Source organism: Piliocolobus tephrosceles, chromosome 2 (genome assembly GCF_002776525.5).
Source record: "Piliocolobus tephrosceles isolate RC106 chromosome 2, ASM277652v3, whole genome shotgun sequence".
Lineage (NCBI taxonomy): Eukaryota > Metazoa > Chordata > Mammalia > Primates > Cercopithecidae > Piliocolobus > Piliocolobus tephrosceles.
Window position 1 is genome coordinate 48,442,622 of NC_045435.1, and position 18,682 is coordinate 48,461,303.

An 18,682-nucleotide genomic window follows, 5' to 3' on the forward strand; every position below is an offset into this window, starting at 1 on the left:
TTATTATTATTATTATTATTATTATTATTATTATTATTATTATTATTATTTGGCGTGATCTCGGCTCACTGCAGCCTCTGCCTCCCGGGTTCAAGTGATTGTCTGTCTCAGCCTCCTGAGTAGCTGGAATTACAGGAACCCACCACCACACCCGGCTAATTTTTGCATTTTTAGTAGAGATGGGGTTTTACCCTCTTGGCCAGGCTGGTCTTGAACACCTGACCTCATGATCCACCCACCTCAGCCTCCCAAAGTGCTGGGATTACAGGTGTGAGTCACTGCACCTGGCTTATTTTTGTTTATTATTATTATTTTTTTTTGAGATGGAGTCTTGCTCTGTCTCCCAGGTTGGAGTGCAGTGGCGTGATCTTGGCTCTCTGCAGACTGCCTCCTGGGTTCAAGCAATTCTCCTGCCTCAGCCTCCTGAGTAGCTGGGATTACAGATACTTATCACCCTGCCTGGCTAATTTTTTGTATCATTTATTTATTTATTTATTTTTTTGAGACAGAGTTTCGCTCTTGTTGCCCAAGCTAGAGTGCAATGGTGCGATCTCGGCTCATCATAACCTCCACCTCCTGGGTTCAAGAGATTCTCCTGCCTCAGCCTCCTGAGTAGTTGAGATTACAGGCCTGTGCCACCACGCCTGGCTAATTTTGTATTTTTAGTAGAGATGGGGTTTCACCACGATGGCCAGGCTGGTGTCAAACTCCTGACCTCAAGTGATTCACCTGCCTCGGCCTCCCAAAATGGTGAGATTACAGGCATGAGCCACCGTGCCCGGCCTGTATTTTAAATTTGTTTCCCTCCCTCTTGAACATGTATTCTGTGATCAATTCGTGTATCTTTTTTTTTTTTCTTTTTGAGATCAAGTCTCGCTCTATTGCCCAGGCTAGGGTGCAGTGGTGCGATCTCAGCTCACTGCAACCTCTGCCTCCTGGGTTCCAGCAATTCTCGTGCCTCAGCCTCCTGTGTAGCTGGGACTACAGGCTGAGCCACCACGCCTGGCTACTTTGTTTTTGGATTTTTAGTAGAGACAGCGTTTCACCATTTTGGCCAGGCTGGTCTCAAACTCCTGACCTCAGGTGATCCACCCGCCTCGGCCTCCCAAAGTGCTGTGATTACTGGTGTGAGCCACCACACCCAGCCCAATTCGTGTATCTTAAAAAATCAGTATATTGGGAAAAGAGATTATTACAAAAAAGCTATATATATTGGTATGAGATTATAAGCATGAAGGAAAACACTGAAGAATAATTGGTTATTGGGGAAAGGAAGGGAAAGATCCCAAGAAGGGGTTAAAAGACCCCGTCTAATTTATGTAATGTTTAAGTGCTATAGAAAAAAAAAAAAAAAAGCAGGGTAAACATTTTAGAAGCAGAAGGGCTTGCTATTTATAATGAGTGCATTTGTAAAGACATTAAATGTAAAGATTTAAAATAAAAGGAAATGAAGTTATATAATAAGAAAGGCTGTATCCTTCATCAGGCTCATTTCTTTACCTGCTTGTCTGTACTTATTCCCTGGACACACTTTAGTTTTTGTTTTACCTCTGTGTTAGTCTGTTGAAATACTACCCCTTTAAGCTCAAATACACAATGAAATATCCTTGTCTACCTCTTCTTCCACCCAAGCTAGAAGTGACCTTTCCACATTTCAGATTCTTATAGTACTTTTCTTAAGAATCCTCCCCGGCCGGGCGCGGTGGCTCAAGCCTGTAATCCCAGCACTTTGGGAGGCCGAGACGGGCGGATCATGAGGTCAGGAGATCGAGACCATCCTGGCTAACAAGGTGAAACCCCGTCTCTACTAAAAAATACAAAAAACTAGCCGGGCGAGGTGGCGGGCGCCTGTAGTCCCAGCGACTCCGGAGGCTGAGGCAGGAGAATGGCGTAAAACCCGGGAGGCGGAGCTTGCAGTGAGCTGAGATCTGGCCACTGCACTCCAGCCCAGGAGACACAGCAAGACTCCGTCTCAAAAAATAAAAATAAAAATAAAAAAAAGAATCCTCCCTACCCTTAATTTAATATTTTGTTGTAGGCCTACTTGTCTTCCTGAAAGCTCTTAGCCCAATGCCTAGCACATACTCAATTTTTGTAAACGGTGGTGGTTTTTACTTCTACTTTAAGGGGTTCTGGAATGCAAGGACCATGTCTTCCTGAACTTTATATTCCTCAAAGCAGCTAACAGTTGAAAGCAGATTCTTAGAAATTGTTGAATGAATGGTGCTCTTTATTTTTATTTTCCTTTCATTCTATGATGGGTTACAGTCTATAGAGAGGCATTCTGGTTCTTTAGATTTATGTGATAGTGATTCGGTATTCATGAAAAAGGGTTAGGATAAATATTGTAATTGTTAACTTTTCTCCATTAATATTCAGCAGATATTTGAATACCTAATTTTGTGCAATGTCCTATACTAGATGATGGATTATAACAAGATATAGGAAATACATGTAGTTCTTCAATGCTTTGGTATATAATTATGTAGGTTATATTTTCTTTTTTGAGATGGGGTTTCATTTTGTCACCCAGGTTAGAGTGCAGTGGTGCAGTGACGGCTCACTGCAGCTTCGACCTCCTGGACTCAAGCAATCCTTCTGTCTCAGCCTCCTGAGTAGCTAGGACTGTAGGCAAAACTACCATGCCCAACTAATTTTTCTTGAGACAGAGTCTCGCACTGTCGTCCGGGCTGGAGTACAGTGGCGTGATCTTGGCTCACTGCAACCTCCACCTCCTGGGTTCACGCAGTTCTCCTGCCTCAGCCTCCCGAGTAGCTGGGATTACAGGTGCCCATCACCACACCTGGCTAATTTTTTGTATTTTTAGTAGAGACGGGGTTTCACTATGTTGGCCAGACTTGTCTCGAACTCCTGACCTCGTGATCCGCCCGCCTTGGCCTCCCAAAGTGCTGGGGTTATAGGCATGAGCCACTGCGCCCGGCTGCCCAGCTAATTTAAAAAAATTTTTTTGTAGGGTTGATGTTCCCCCTTGGTTGCCCAGGCTGATCTTGAACTCCTGGGCTCAAGCACTCTACCCACCTTGGCCTCCCAAAGTGGTGGGATTACATTTGTGAGTCTTTGCTCCTAACCCTAGGTTATGTATTTTTTTTGTTTGTTTTGAGATGGAATCTCGCTTTGTCACCCAGGCTGGGGTGCAGTGGCGTAATCTCACTGCAACCTCCGCCTCCCGGATTCAAGCAGTTCTCCTGCCTCAGCCTCTCGAGTAGCTGGGATTACAGGCATGTGCCACCACCCCCAGCTAATTTCTTTTGTATTTTTAGTAGACACGGGGTTTCACCATATTGGGCAGGCTGGTCTCGAACTCCTGACCTTGTGATCCACCTACCTTGACCTCCCAAAATGCTGGGATTACAGGCGTGAGCCACTGCGCTTGGCCTACCCTAGGTTATATTTTTGTGCTTCATTTACTATTTTATCCTCTGGCAAAATAGGGTGTAATTTAGAGCTTTAATGAATTAATGGTGTAACAGTGAAAACTGCGTGTGTGTGTGTGTGAGACAGTCCCTGGCCCCCATGCTGGAGTACAGTGGCACACTCATGGCTCACTGCAGCCTCAAACTCCTGTGCTCAGGTGATCCTCCACCTCAACCTCCTGAGTAGCTGAGACCACAGGCATTTGCCACCATGCCCAGCTAATTTTGTTTTGTTTTTGTAAAGATGGGGTGTCACTCTGTTGCCTAGGGTGGTCTTGAACTCCTTGGCTTAAGCTATCCTACTGGGATTACAGGCATGAATCACCATGCCTGGCCAGGGAAAAATTTTAAACATGTCCTTCTTTTGAGAAAATTATTATTGAAAAGTTGGTTAAAAGTAATTTCTGAAGAACAAATGATATTATCAGTTTTACAGGTGTCTTACTGTAACTCTTAGAAGTTGTTAAAGTTTACTATTGAGAGCACCACTAAAGACTAGGGAATTTTTCTTTTTCTTTTTTTTTTTTTGAAACTGAGTTTTGCTCTTGTTGCCCAGGCTGGAGTGCAATGGTGTGATCTCGGCTGACTGCAACCTCTGCCTCCTGGGTTCGAGCGATTCTCCTGCCTCAGCCTCCCAAGTAGCTGGAATTAAAGGTGTGCACCACCACATCCGGCTAATATAGATGGTTACTTCTTGAAATTGCTTTGGTAAGATGTAAACATGGGGGAGTACCTCTTCTCTTGACACATCTCTGCCCAAATGAGTGATGCCAGTGTATAGAATGAATGATTCACTTATATTCTGTGTCCTTATCTTTGAGGAGGGCTAATTTTTTTTAACCACTTGTTGAATATGCAAGATTTACTATGAAAATTAATGCCTTTAGTGTGAAAGAGAAATTAGTGTTGAAATTGTTAGTGTTTCCAGGTGATTTTTTCTCCCTTCCTTCCTACTTCATTATGTAGCTTTTTTTTTTTTTTGTAACTCCACTGTTACTTGGCCATCTGAATAATCATTCCTAAACCATATTTTATTTGTACATTGTGTGTTATGGTACTTGTGTTAATGGTGTACTTTGAATACAGGTCTGTTTATTTTAAAAATCAGTAGTTGCTGACTAGATGAAGAAAACAATGATTGATTTGAAGGGGAAAAGAAAAACTCAGGTTAAAAAAGAGTCCAGACAAAGTGATTTAAAATGAAAACCATTTCAAAGCTCATTTGTGGTGAGAGTTAAAAATAAAGTTGGCTCCAGGTATGATTTGTGGAACTGATTGTTTTAGCATAATTGTTTTTGAACTAGCTCATTTTAAACTTATATTTTTAAAGTTACACTTTTAAAATGCTGGAGTCTGTTTTATAAACGTATACAGCCCCTGCTAACTTTTAGAAGAGTAGAGTGGCTTATTTCTTCATGTGTGTTTATTCTGGGCTGTCATCTGATGAAGTTACCAGTTTGTGGTCAGAAATTGAGAAAGAGGAGTGAGGAAACTCAAAATATTGACACATACACATCACCTTGGAGTGCATGAGAGTGCCCTTTTGGACTGGTTAGGAAACTAGCATTTGAGCATATTTGTTTAGCAGAAACTTTTTGTGTGTGAAAGTTATTTTTTTCCAGTGTTGTGACCACTTGAAATTTATTTGTTTTCTTTGTTTAAGACAGGGTCTTACTCTGTTGCTCAGGCTGGAATGCAGTGGCACAATCATGGCTCACTGCAACCTGGACCTCCCTGGGCTCAGGTGATCCTCCCACTGCAGCCTCCTGAGTAGCTGGGACTACACATGTGCTACACCATGCGTGGCTGATTTTTTGTAGAGATGGGGTTTCTCCATGTTGTCCAGGCTGATCTCAAGCTCCTAGGCTCAAGCAGTACGCTTGCCTCAACCTCTCAAAGTGCTGAGTGAGATTACAGGGGTGAGCCACCACGCCTGGCCTGAATTTTTTTTTTAAAGAACAAAATGCTGGGAGGCCAAGGTGGGCAGATCACGAGGTCAGGAGCTCAAGACCATCTGGCTAACACGACGAAACCCTGTCTCTACTAAAAATATAAAAGATTGGCCAGACATGGTGGTGGGTACCTGTAGTCCCAGCTGCTCAGGAGGCTGAGGCAGGAGAATGGCATGAACCCGGGAGACGGAGCTTGTAGTGAGCGGAGATTGCGCCACTGCACTCCAGCCTGGGAGACAGAGCGAGACTGTCTCAAAATAAAAAAAAACATAAATAAATAAAAAGGAAGAAACCAAGTGGATAGAGAGATGGAGTAAATACCCTAAATACAGGCCATGTATTTAATGGAAGATTAAGAGGATTATCTAGGGTAATTTTGGCTCTATTCCATCTTCACTGTAGAAAGGTTTTTTTTTTTTCTTTTTTTTTTTTTTTTTAATGGATTCTCACTTTGTCACCTGGCTGGAGTGCAGTGGTGTGATCTTGGCTCACTGCAACCTCCACCTCCCAGGTTCAGACGATTCTCCTGCCTCAGCCTCCCGAGTAGCTGGGACTACAGGCGCATGCTATCACGCCCAGCTAATTTTTTGTATTTTTAGTAAAGAAGGAGTCTCACTGTGTTAGCTGGGATGGTCTTGATCTCCTGACTTTGTGATCCACCCACCTTGGCCTCCCAAAGTGTTGGGATTATAGGCGTGAGCCACTATGCCTGGCCAGAAATTTTTTTTTTTTTGAGACAGGGTCTCAAGTCTCCAGGGCTGGACTGCAGTAGTGAGATTATAGTTCACTGCAGCCTTGACCTCCTGGGCTCAAGCAACCCTCCCACCTCAGCCTCCCAAGTAGCAGAAACCACAGGTGCCTGCCACTATGCCTGGCTGGGTTTTAATTTTTTGTAGAGATAGAGATCTCACTATGTTGCCCAGACTGGTTTTAAACTCTTGAGCTTAAACCATTCTTCTGCCTCGGCCTCCCAAAGTGTTGGGATTACAGTGAGCCACTATGCCCAGCCTAGTTTATTTCATTGCTATTTCTCCTCAATATTCCCAATCTATTTTCTAATCTTTTGCTTTATCAGAAAGATACTTATAGTGTTAGAATATTTTAGTTAAATGATTAAAATATAAGCTGAGGCAGGGTGCTGTGGCTGGTACCTGTAATCCTAACACTTTGGGAGGCCAAGGTGGTGGATCACCTGAGGTCAGGAGTTCGAAACTAGCCTGGCCAACGTGGTGAAACCCTGTCTACTAAAAATACAAAAAAGTTAGCTGGGCGTGGTGGTGGTAGCCTGTAATCCCAGCTACTCAGGAGGCTGAGGCAAGAGAGTCACTTGAACCCCAGAGGTGGAGGTTGCAGTGAGCCGAGATCATGCCAATGCACTCAGCCTGGGTGACAGAGCGAGACTCCATCTCAAAATAAATAAATAAATAAAAATGTAAACTGGCATTCACTTCAAATAAAATGTTGTATATAATTAATAGAACTACCTTTACTTTAAGAACAACGAAACAGGATATTTTATATTTCTTTTAAGCATTAAGCAGCTTTAAGCTATACATAGTATTTGGTGTATTTTCTTTTGTATTTGATATTCTGTCGCCCAGGCCGGAGTGCGGTGGCATGATCTTGGCTCACTGCAACGTCTGCCTCCCGGATTCAAGTCATTCTTCTGCCTCAGCCTCCCAAGTAGCTCGGATTACAGGCCCGTGCCACCACGCCCTGCTAATTTTTGTGTTTTTAGTAGAGGTGAGGATTCACCATGTTGCTCAGGCTGATCTCGAACTCTTGGCCTCAAGTGATCCACTCACTTGGGCCTCCCAAAGTCCTGGGATTGCAAGTGTGAGCCACTGCACTGGCCTGATATTAAATCTTGCCTTCTGTCTCCTTTCTTAGAGAAATAAGAAACTTTTTGAGGAAATGATAAGTGCAGGTAGAGAGAGAAAGATTTTCCAAAAAGTTGCGTTGGTTAATGTGGTGATTTAGGACTGTATTTATGTCATTTACAAGGTTCTAAATTATAGACTAATGGGTAAAATATCTAGAATTGTCCCACATAGGGTCTACAGAGGATCTCTGAGAATCTGGAGACAATTTACAAAGAGTAAATGAATAAGGTCATGTATTGTTAATATGGGGAAATACAGATTTCCCTAAGTAATGTGAGAGTTAAACATAGGTTTTTCACAGGTGTCCTGTGCTTTGGAACCTGGGATTTAATTTTTGGAATACAGTGATTAAGAGCTTTAGGCATTGAACTCAGAAAAATTCAGGCTGGAGGTTTGAGAGCTATCTAGAAGAGTTTCTAATTATTGTGTTTTATTTAGTTAGTTAATTTTTTGTAGAGTGAAGGTCTCACTATGTTGCCCAGGGGGCTGGTCTTGAACTCCTGGGCTCAAGCGGTCCTCATGCCTTGGCCTCCGAAAGTGTTGGGATTAAGCCCTTGCACCCAGCCAGAGTTCCTGATTGTTGTAATCAATAGAACACCTTTTTTTTTTTTTCTTAAGATGGAGTTTTTCTCTTGCCACCCAGGCTATAGTACAATGATGCAATCTTGGCTCATTGTAATCTCTGCCTTCCATGTTCAAGTGATTCTCCCTGGCTCAGCCTTGAGGGTAGCTGGGATTACAGGCACCTGCCACTACACCTAGCTAATTTTTGTATTTTCAGTAGAGACGGGGTTTCACCATGTTGGCCAGGCCAAGTGATCTGCCTGCCTTGGCCTCCCAAAGTGCTGGAATTACAGGCGTGAGCCACCGTGCCTGGCACTAGAACATCATTTCTAATCAATTTCTGATCTATTTCAATCATATAATTGTTGCTTATTTAACGAACAATAATAAGTAACATTTACCATCTCAGGTGTAAAACTGTGTGCTTCCCATATATTAATCCTCACATACTAAGAAATGTGTCAAGTAGGGAGAAAGAAACACAGGTAAATCTTAAGCTTCAGATGTCAGTAAGGAAAATGCTGTTTAAAAATACAGGCAACTGCCGGGCGTGGTGGCTCACACCTATAATCCCAGCACTTTGGAAGACTGAGGCGGGCGGATCACGAGGTCAGGAGATCGAGACCATCCTGGCTAATATGGTGAAACCCTGTCTCTACTAAAAATACAAAAAATTAGCCAGGCATGGTGGCAGGCACCTGTGGTCCCAGCTACTTGGGAGACTGAGGCAGGAGAATGGCGTGAACCCAGGAGATGGAGCTTGCAGTAAGCCAAGATTGCACCACTGCACTCCAGCCTGGGTGACACAGCAAGACTCTGTCTCCAAAAAAAAAAAAAAAAAATACAGGCAACTGCCGGCGGGGCGCAGTGGCTCACATCTGTAATCCCAGCACTTTGGGAGGTCGAGGCAGGCGGATCACGAGGTCAGGAGATCGAGACCATGGTGAAACCCTGTCTCTACTAAAAAATAGAAAAAAAAAATTAGCCGGGCGCAGTGCGGGCGCCTGTAGTCCCAGCTACACGGGAGGCTGAGGCAGGAGAATGGCGTGAACCCGGGAAGTGGAGCTTGCAGTGAGCTGAGATTGTGCCACTGCACTCCAGTCTGGGCAACAGAGCAAGACTCCGTCTCAGAAAAATAAAAAAAAAAATACAGGCAACTGACCAGGCGCAATGGCTCACACCTGTAATCCCAGTGCTTTGGGAGGCTGAGGCGGGTGAATCTCCTGAGGTCAGGAGTTTGAGACCAGCCTGGCCAACATGATGAAACCCCATCTCTATTAAAAATACAAAATATTAGCTGGGCATGGTGGCACGTGCCTGTAATCCCAGCTACTCAGGAGGCTGAGGCAGGAGAATCGCTTGAACCTGGGCGGTGCAGGTTGCAGTGAGCGAAGATCATGCCATCGCACTCCAGCCTGGGCAACAAGAGGAAAACTCGATCTCAAAACAACAACAACAAAAACAACAACAACAACAACAACAAAAAAGGGCACCTTAATGTGTTCAGGTTGTTATGCCAAATACAGACTTTGTAAGCTCTTGCTACCAGTTCCTCCTCTTCCCTCTGCTTTCAAACCAAGGGGAAACTCAGGGCAGCCAGATAATGCTACAACAGAATTTTCACTCTAGGGCATTGCTTGGGTTATTTTGATGTGTAGGAATTCCTTTGTATTGCCTAACATTCACAATTAATGTCATGATTTGTAGTTGAGCAGTCTTCTAATTACATGGAGAATTTATTTTATCTATTTATTACCAACTTTGGGGAGAATATTTTGGGAATGAAGATTTAAAAAATGACTTTAAAAACCAGACGCGATGGCTCACTCCTGTAATCCCAGCACTTTGGGAGGCCAAGGTGGGTGAATCATTTGAGGTCAGGAGTTTGAGACCAGCCTGGCTAACACGGTGAAACCTTGTCTCTACTGAAAATACAAAAATTAGGCCGGACGCAGTGGCTAACGCCTGTAATCCCAGCATTTTGAGGGGCTGAGGCAGGTGGATCACGAGGTCAGGAGTTCGAGACCAGTCTGGCCAACATAGTGAAACCGGTCTCTACTAAAAATAATTAGCTGGGTGTGGTGGTGTGCACCTGTAATCCTAACTACTCGGGAGGCTGAGGCAGGAGAATCGTGTGAACCTGGGAGGTGAAGGTTGCAGTGAGCCGAGATCACGCCATTGTACTCCAGCCTGGTAACAGTGTGAGACTCTGTCTCGAAAAAAAAAGTAATACAAAAGACAAATGCAAAAATCAGCAGGGCGTTGGTGCTGCGCACCTGTAGTCCCAGCCACTCAGGAGGATGAGGCAGGAGAATTGCTTGAACCCGGAGGTGGAGGTTGCAGTGAGCCAAGATCATGCCACTGCACTCCAGCCAGGGTGACAGAGCAAGACTCTATCTCAAAAAAAAAAGACTTAAACGGGTAATATCATTATTATATTTCTGCCTGTCTTAATTCTTTATCCATTTGCTGTAGATTATAATGTTAGCTTCATGAATGAAAGATTATATTTTTCCAGCTACTCAGGAGGCTGAGGTGGGAGGATTACTTGAGCCCAGGAGTTTGAGGCTACAGTGAGCTATGATGAAGCTACTGCACTTCCAGCTAGGTGACAAAGGGAGACTCCATCTCTAAAAAACAAAGATTCGATTTTTGATACACCATCTATTAATATATTATTTGAGTAAAAAGAAAGGAAAAGTTATTAAAAAGCATTAAGAATATGACTGCACTAATGAATTTAAGCTAAATCTTTTGTTGTTTAGAAGTGAAGTAAAAATCTCTTAAATATGAAGAAAAATTTTAATTGCTTGTAATATATAAGACATGGTATGTACAGTCTTTCTTTCCTCCACACAGAGGTCTGATGCATTATTTACAAACAGTATTTATTTAAAAGTAATATAATAAGCCAGGCGCAGTGGCTGACGCCTTTTTATCCCAGCTCTTTGGGAGGCTGAGGTGAGAGGCTGCTTGAGGCCGAGAGTTCAAGACTTGCCTGTGCAACATAGTGAGACACCCTCCCTCCCTGCCCCGCCTCTATAAAAAAAATGAATAAATACAGTACAGTACAATAATTAGGAACTCTTCTAGATAGGTTTAAACTTCAGCCTAGGTTTTTCTGAGTTCAATGCCTAAAGCTCTTAACCACTACATTACTGTATTCCAAAAAATTAAGTCCTAGGTTTCAAAGTACAGATCAACTGTGAAAAACAAACAAACAAAAAATTTTAGAGGTAGTATAATAGTAACATCATTAAACAGTAAAATTTCCAAATCCTAATGTACCATTTAAATCAGTATTGTAATGGAAAGAACTGTAAAGTCTGAGTATCTGAATTTTTAATTTTGCTTGTTTTAAATTGTCACTAAACCTTTTGAACTTTACTTTTTTTCTTCATCATAAAAAGGGGTAGTATGAATAATATCTGCTTCAGCCTGTTTAATTCTAACAGTTCTATGAGATAATGGTGAGGAGAGCTGAATAAATTGTAGAGCTGTGCTAAATTAAATTCTAAGTTCTCTTGACTAAGTAAATTTCTTGAGTCGGAACTACACAAAAAGCATTGCTGGGTTCTCAGAAGTTAGGTTTTAGGTAGATCTAAGAATTTCTTAAAACCTTGTTTAACACCAAAAGGCTGGCTACCTTAGATATTTTTGTCCTGCCACTTTAATTTTTTTTTTTTTTTGTCAGACTGAGTCTTGCTCTGTCACCAGGCTGGAGTGCATTGGTGCGATCTTGGCTCACTGCAACCTCCAAATCCCTGGTTTAAGCAATTCTCCTGCCTCAGCCTCCTGAGTAGCTGGGATTACAGGCACGTGCCACCATGCCCAGCTAATATTTTGTATTTTTAATAGAGACAAGGTTTCATCATGTTGGCCAGGATGGTCTGTATCTCCTGACCTTGTGATGCACCCACCTTGGCCTCCCAAAGTGCTGGGATTACAGCCATAAGCCACCGTGCCCGGCCACCTTAACATTTTTAAGTGAAATATAGTATTTGAGGAAAAACTCAAAAATGAGATTTTTTTCAAAGTGCCTTATGATGATTGATTTGCTAAGACATTTTTGAAGAAAACTTTAAAATGTCCATGCCTGAAGTATTTACATTGTTTATTACGTGTGGGTGTTTCCCTACTCAGAAAGGGCAATAGGAAGATTTGACTGCTTGGCCTTGCTAATAAGCAAAAGCATAGAGCCAAGGGATGGGGCAAAACAAAGTTATCCTTAACCCTAAGTTTTTCCAGCTGCTTCTTGACTCTCTTTTGGACAGAAGTTTTAAGACTTGTAGTTCTTGTACACTTAACTGCTGAGAAGCTTGCTGCATTAGTCAGAATCTAATCTCATTTTTCGGGAGAGTAGTTATGGCAATACAATCCATTAGAAAACTTACGTGGGTGTTCTAGTATGGTTTACTTCTCTAGACATTGATAAAATAACATTTTCACTCAAACATTTATGCCTCAGATTTATCTTTAATGTGACAGAGGTACCTTAAAATATTAGGATTCAAATCTCTTAAAATGATACCCTAAGTACAGGTAGTAACTTTTTAATAATTGTAGTCTTTCCAGATTTGACTTGTCTCGAAGCTACTTCGTTGTACTTTGTATGTGTGCTGCTCCCTAATAATCTTGCACCTTGAACATAGTTGTGCTTTCTTCTTTTTTACAAGATAATGATAAACTGAAAAAAACCAGCAAAACTTTTGCAGGGTTTTTGAAAGTTTGCTAATTTACAGTTTATTAATCTGGTACTATTTATTCATTTTTAGAAATGCCTCTGAATGCAACAATTCACTGAAATTATTTCTAGGGGTGGACTACAGGGTGAGGAGGCTGAAATGACTGTGGAGTTGAAAATGCCTTTATCACAACCCTGTATTCTTCTGGATTATGAGCATCAGAATAAATGATATAAGATTCCTGTGTAAGATCACTTCTCAGCAGTTTATTAGGAATTCCACAAGGAGGTAAACTGGATTTCTTTTTTCTTTTTATTTTTGAGACAGTTTTGCTTTTGTTGCCCAGGCTGGAGTGCAATGGTGCGATCTCAGCTCACTTTAACTTCCGCCTCCCGGGTTCAAGCGATTCTTCTGCCTCAGCATCCCAAGAGTGTTCCTGCCTGCTATATAATCTGTTTATAAGCCCCATGGTGCTTTGTGTAGATTGAGATATGAGGATTATGGAAATAGTGCTCAGAACTCTGCAGGCTGTCTGGAAATACAGTACACCTTTTTGCTTTAGCCAGCAGAATGTTTGTGAGTTCTCTGCTGAAGCCTGGGGATTGAGTGGTGGATGTTGTGCTTTTATCTGTCATTTGATTTGTTGCCTGAGGACAGAAGTGCAATATTATGGGTCGGACTTGTGTCTTGCCTTACCAGTGTTTAGACTTTTTACAAGATAATGAATTTTTTTTTTTTTTTTTCCTGAGACAGAGTCTCGCTCTGTCGCCTAGGCTGGAGTGCAGTGGCCGGATCTCAGCTCACTGCAAGCTCCGCCTCCCGGGTTCCCGCCATTCTCCTGCCTCAGCCTCCGGAGTAGCTGGGACTACAGGTGCTCGCCACCTCGTCCGGCTAGTTTTTTGTATTTTTTAGTAGAGACGGGGTTTCACTGTGTTAGCCAGGATGGTCTCGATCTCCTGACCTCGTGATCCGCCCGTCTCGGCCTCCCAAAGTGCTGGGGTTACAGGCTTGAGCCACCGCGACCGGCCAATGAATCTTACTTCTTGAAAGAATAGGAGATGAAAATCAATGTCCTCCTGCTTCTGTTCTTCTCTTTCTTCATAGCTTTCCACTTGGCATATAGCAGAAAACTCTTGGCTATATTTGGTGCATTTTGTTGGTGGAATTCTTCAAGAATGCATTCTTGACTTTTTTTTTTTTCTGAGTCTTGCTGTATCACCCAGGCAAGAGTTCAGTGGCATGATCATGGCTCTCTGCAGCCTCAACTTCCCAGTTAAGCCATCCTCTCACCTCAGCCTCCCACCCCGTGGCCCCACCCCAATAACTGGGATCACAGGCCCATGCCACCATATCGGGTGTCTCCCTATGTTGCCCGGGCTGCCTATAAAACTTGACGTTCAACAATCTCTTGTTTTTATTCATTGAGAAATTGGCTTCATCCTTTTACTGAAATGGGAGAAGTATTATTTATCTTACTATTTTTTAAGTTAATTAATTATTATTATTATTATTTTCACTGAGACGAGTCTCGCTCTGTCACCCAGGCTGGAATACAGTGGCCCAATCTCAGCTCACTGCAAGCTCTGCCTCCCCGGTCCAAGCCATTCTCCTGCCTCAGCCTCCCAACGAGCTGGGATTACAGGCGCCTGCCACCACACCTGGCTAGTTTTTTTTTTTTAGTAGAGATGGGGTTTCACCACGTTAGCCAGGATGGTCTTGATCGCCTGACCTCATGATCCACCTGCTTCAGCCTCCAAAGTGCTGAGATTACAGACATGAGCCACTGCATCCGGCCTACATCAATTTTTTTGAGGCAGAGTTTTGCTCTTGTTGCCCAGGCTGGAGTGCAATGGCGTGATCTGGGCTCACTGCAACCTCTGCCTCCTGGGTTCCAGCAATTCTTCTGCCTCAGCCTCCCGAGTAGCTGAAATTACAGGCACCTGCCACCATGCCCAGCTAATTTTTTTGTATTTTTAGTAGAGACAGGGTTTCACAATGTTGGCCCGACTGGTCTTGAACTCCTGACCTCAGATGATCCACCTGCCTCAGCCTCCCAAAGTGCTGGGATTACAGGCGTGAGCCACCACACCAGGTTTAGAATCTAAACTACAACTAGCATTACACAGTTATGCTTAAGAACACATTTTTGGGGCTGGGTACGGTGGTTCACATGTGTAATCCCAGCACTTTAGGAGGCCAAAGCAGGTAGCTCACTTGAGCTCAGGAGTTCAATACCAACTTGTGCAACATGGTGAAACCTTGTCTCTATGAAAAATGCAAAAATTAGTCGGATATGGTGGCACGTGCCCATGTTCCCAGCTGTTTGGGAGGCTGAGGTGGGAGGATCCCTTGAACCCGGGAGGCAGAGGTTGTAGTGAGCTGAGATCGCAGCCCTACACTCCAGCCCGGGTGACAGAGCAAGTCCCTGTTTCCAAAAAAAAAAAAAAGCATTTTTGTTTGGGGACATGGCCTCCAAATATTTTGAAATTGTTATATTTCCTGTAAGTGGAACTATTTTTTTCTCCATATCTGAAATCTTTTTGTTCCTGTACATTCTTCTTCTTATTATTATTATTATTATACTTTAAGTTCTAGGGTACATGTGCACAACGTGCAGGTTTGTTATGTATGTATACATGTGCCATGTTGGTGTGCTGCACCCGTTAACTCGTCATTTACATTAGGTATATCTCCTCCCCCCACCCCACGACAGGCCCCGGTGTGTGGTGTTTCCCACCCTGTGTCCAAGTGTTCTCATTGTTCAATTCCCACCTATGAGTGAGAACATGCGGTGTTTGGTTTTCTATCCTTGCGATAGTTTGCTCAGAATGATGGTTTCCAGCTTCATCCATGTCCCTACAAAGGACATGAACTCATCCTTTTTTTATGGCCGCATAGTATTCCATGTTGTATATGTGCCACATTTTCTTAATCCAGTCTATCTTTGATGGACATTTGGGTTGGTTCCAAGTCTTTGCTATTGTGAATAGTGCTGCAGTAAACATACGTGTGCATGTGTCTTTATAGCAGCATGATTTATAATCCTTTGGGTATATGCCCAGTAGCGGGATGGCTGGGTCAAATGGTATTTCTAGTTCTAGATCCTTAATCGCCACACTGTCTTCCACAATGGTTGAACTAGTTTACAGTTCCACCAACAGTGTAAAAGTGTTTCTGTTTCTCTACATCCTCTCCAGCACCTGTTATTTCCTGACTTTTTAATGATCGCCATTCTAACTGGTGTGAGATGGTATCTCATTGTGGTTTTGATTTGCATTTCTCTGATGGCCAGTGATGATGAGCATTTTTTCATGTGTCTGTTGACTGCATAAATGTCTTCTTTTGAGAAGTGTTTGTTCATATCCTTTGCCCACTTTTTGATGGAGTTGCTTGATTTTTTTTTTTCATGTAAATTTGTTTAAGTTCTTTGTAGATTCTGGATATTAGCCCTTTGTCAGATGGGTAGATTGCAAAAATTTTCTCCCATTCTGTAGGTTGCCTGTTCACTCCGGTGGTCGTTTCTTTTGCTGTGCAGAAGCTCTTTAGTTTAATTAGATACCATTTGTCAATTTTGGTGTTTTAGACATGAAGTCCTTGCCCATGCCTATGTCCTGAATGGTATTGCCTAGGTTTTTCTTCTAGGGTTTTTATGGTTTTAGGTCTAACATTTAAGTCTTTAATCCCTCTTGAATTAATTTTTGTATAAGATGTAAGGAAGGGATCCAGTTTCAGATTTCTGCATATGGCTAGCCAGTTTTCCCAGCACCATTTATTAAATAAGGAATCCTTTCCCCATTTTTTTGTTTTTGTCAAGTTTGTCAAAGATCAGATGGTGTAGATGTGTGGTATTATTTCTGGGGGTTCTATTCTGTTCCATTGGTCTATATCTCTGTTTTGGTACCAGTACCATGCTGTTTTGGTTACTATAGCCTTGTAGTATAGTTTGAAGTCGGGTAGCGTGATGCCTCCAGCTTTGTTCTTTTGTCTTGTGGCAATGCGGGCTCTTTTTTGGTTCCATATGAATTTGAAGTAGTTTTTTCCAATTCTGTGAAGAAAGTCTTTGGTAGCTCGATGGGGATGACATTGAATCTATAACCTATTTTGGGCAGTATGGCCATTTTCACAATATTGATTCTTCCTATCCATGAGCATGGAATGTTCTTCCATTTGTTTGTGTCCTCTTTTATTTCGTTGAGCAGTGGTTTGTAGTTCTCCTTGAAGAGGTCCTTCATGTCCCTTGTAAGTTGGATTCCTAGGTATTTTATTCTCTTTGAAGCAATTGTGAATGGGAGTTCACTCATGATTTGGCTCTCTGTTTGTTATTGGTGTATAGGAATGCTTGTGATTTTTCCACATTGATTTTGTATCCTGAGGTTGCTTATCAGCTTAAGGAGGTTTTGGGCCGAGACAGTGGGGTTTTCTAAATATACAGTCATGTCATCTGCAAACGGGGGCAATTTGACTTCCTCTTTTCCTAATTGAATACCCTTTATTTCTTTCTCTTGCATGATTGCCCTGGCCAGAACTTCCAACACTATGTTGAATAGGAGTGGTGAGAGAGGGCATCCCTGTTTTGTGCTAGTTTTCAAAGGGAATGCTTCCAGTTTTTGCCCATTCAGTATGAATGGCTGTGGATTTGTCATAAATAGCTCTTATTATTTTGAGATACGTCCCATCAATACCTAGTTTATTGGGAGTTTTTAGCATGAAGAGCTGTTGAATTTTGTCAAAGTCCTTTTCTGCATCTGTTGAGATAATCGTGTGATTTTTGTCTTTGTTTCTGTTTATATGATGGATTACGTTTGTTGATTTGCATATGTTGCATCCCTGCAAGGCTGGTTCAACATACACAAATCAATAAACGTAATCCATCATGTTTCTGTACATTCTTTTGCATTCTACATGACCTTATGTAGAAATATGTTTTAAAACACATGTTTACATTTCTTCTTCTTCTTCTTCTTTTTTTTTTTTCTTTTTTGTATTTTTAGGCTGTGTTGGCCAGGCTGGTCTCGAACTCCTGACCTCAGGTGATCTGCCCATCTCAGCCTCCCAAAGTGTTGGGATTACAGGCATGAGCCACCATGCCCGGCCGATTTTTACATTTCTTGAGTAGGAGCCCTGTAGTGTAAAAGTCCCTTTTATTTTCAGCAGTGTATATTTAGGACAAATCGGTTGCGTGGGTAGGTAGGAAATATTTACCATTTACTGTGACAGAACAGATGAACAAGAATGTGTTTGGTTTTATTTGTAATATAAAACACCTATGAAGGGAAAGGCCAAACAATAGTAGTAAATCAAACTTTGGAAATACCTGTGAGGTAGAATTCTATAGTAGCTTTAATTGGGTATTATTATCAGCTGGTCTGTTTGGGATTTGTTTGACGAACCGTTACATGACTTTGACTGCCAGCCAACCATTATCCTGGCTGCTCCTTAGCTGACTGCCAGTCAACAATTACTCCATGCAGATTCTATAGTTTTTCCACAGTTGTCAGTGTTCTAGTCCTGAGTATAGTCTTTTGGCATAATGTGGTTCGTAAACGACTGCACGGATAACTTTTGTGAGAACTCACCACTTCCCAGATAGCCCAGATACCATATGTTACTCATTCAGCAAATATCTCTTAAGAGCTTGCCAAATGCTAGATACTTAAAGGCAGTGGGGCTTATAAGGGTGAACTGAACTTAGCTTCTTGGAGCATACTGCCTAGTGGTATAGGCAGACAATAATCATTGAGCAGGCAAATACCTAATATTATTTCAAATGGTGATGAATTATTATGAAAACCGTAAAGCTGAGTAAAGAGAAGAATGATGGAGAAGGACAGGATACACTTGAACCAGGGTGGTCAGGGGAGGTCCTGTTTGATAGGTAACGGGCCAGGCCATCATGAAAGGTCTTGTAGGTCACAGTTAAAGAATATGAGTGCTGATTTGAGTGTAATAAAGAACAGATAAAGGGTATTTAATAATATGTCCAAATTTGTGTTTTTTGTTTTGTTTTGAGACAGAGTCTTGCTCTGTTGCCCAGGCTGGAGTAGAGTAGTGCCATCTCGGCTCACTGCAACCTTTGCCTCCCGGGTTCAAGCAATTCTCCTGCCTCAGCCTCCCGAGTAGCTGGGATTACAGGCACGTGCCACCACACCTGACTGATTTTTGTA

The 18,682-nt window shown here is 42.4% G+C and overlaps 1 protein-coding gene across 6 annotated transcripts in view; it reads left to right on the forward strand.

Moving 5' to 3' along the window:
- The window catches only part of RAF1 (Raf-1 proto-oncogene, serine/threonine kinase), an 85,993-nt gene that overhangs the window by 13,131 nt on the left and 54,180 nt on the right, over positions 1-18,682 (forward strand). For 2 of the 6 annotated variants that reach the window (XM_031935168.1, XM_023218395.3), the window contains exon 2: positions 3,991-4,142. The exons of 3 other annotated variants lie outside the window; for them this stretch is intronic. The gene's annotated coding sequence lies outside the window, so the exon portion shown is untranslated. Of the gene's footprint in view, positions 1-3,990; positions 4,143-12,784; positions 12,807-18,682 lie in introns of those variants that run through there. One more of the 6 variants, XM_023218398.3, reaches the window with a different exon arrangement.